Below are 1358 nucleotides of genomic sequence, written 5' to 3'. Positions count from 1 at the left end.
AGTTAAATTCCAGTAGTACTCCTCAGTTGTTCTAATGATCAACAAAACTCCTACCTCATATATTTATTTCCTCATGCCTCCTAAGGGGACAATATCATACGTTTTGAGAACCACTGCCAGTGTAACCCCTTCATTTTATGTGAGAGGGAAGTGGATTCCAGAGCAGGGGAGTTCATCCTTCAGAGATTCACAGTGAGCTTTTTTTGAAGTAATACACTGTCAAGTCAGATCTCCCCCAGCCTATATTTTTGTAACTAATTTTGGGAACCTAAATGCAGGCTCTCTTCCTAGGTTGGGTGGTCAGCTTTATTAGAAAGGACAGAGAATATCTTACTAGGTCCCTGTTGTCTCTGACAGCACCAGGTACAGTGCCAGCTATACAACAGGCACCTCCCAGGTATTCATTGAACTGAATTCAACCATAAAAGTCCCTCTCTGGGGCTCCTTGAAGATGAACAAGATTCACAACCCCTTCTAAGCATAAATCTTCTTTCAGGAAGGATGGGATTGTTTTAGACTTCACTTGAGGAGAAACTGTAGCTCATTGGCATTTTCTTGGTGCATCAAGAGCATTTGTCTGCACTGTGAGCCTCACTGAACTGTACATGCCAGGGGGCAAGAAACTTTTCCTTTGTCTATTTTTTACTTTCAATTCCAAGAATGGTACTTGGTACATGGAAGACACTCAGTGAACTTTTATGGAAGTGGGAATGATTCCATCTTTTAATAAATAAAAGTTTGCTCACTTTCTTCTTACAAGTACGTAAGAAGCAAATGGTTGCAGAGCTTTGTTTTCTCTTTTGTAATTGAGATTTATTGGTTGTGTCAAGGATCAGAACAGACATTTCAATTTGTACCCAATTCTTAACATACGTATCAAAAATTTAAAAAGCCAAGTATAGTGATTCTAAGTTATTCCAGTGACATTCCAGCTTCGAATTTGTAGGCAAATTTTTCCTTAAGAGGATATTAAGAACCACTGTCTTCAGATGTTGAAAGCTGTTATGTAAGTCCCACCAAATCACAATTTAGTATCATACACACTACTTACTTCAAATTTGCAATCTTTCACAGCACATTAACAAAATGATTAGGAAAACTGGACTACTACGACCAAAGATGTTACAGAGTGCACACAATCCTGACAGGGAGAGCAACAATCAAAGAGTGGTTTTCTTTAGGAAACAATCCTACTAAAAAACATAATAGAAGTAATTTAAAATATTCAAGATACATTAAATGCATGACTGTGACTCTAAACTGCCATTTAGTATGCTTTGTATTTAGGATATAAAAACTACCCACCCGCGCCCACCTATGGAATAAGCTGACATGCAAGAGAGTCAAAGCCTCCTATA

The sequence above is a fragment of the Tupaia chinensis genome, unplaced genomic scaffold (genome assembly GCF_000334495.1).
Source record: "Tupaia chinensis unplaced genomic scaffold, TupChi_1.0 Scaffold149448_1, whole genome shotgun sequence".
NCBI classification, from domain to species: Eukaryota; Metazoa; Chordata; class Mammalia; order Scandentia; family Tupaiidae; genus Tupaia; species Tupaia belangeri.
The sequence above is the reverse complement of the archived record's forward strand: the minus strand, read 5'-3'. Positions refer to the sequence as shown.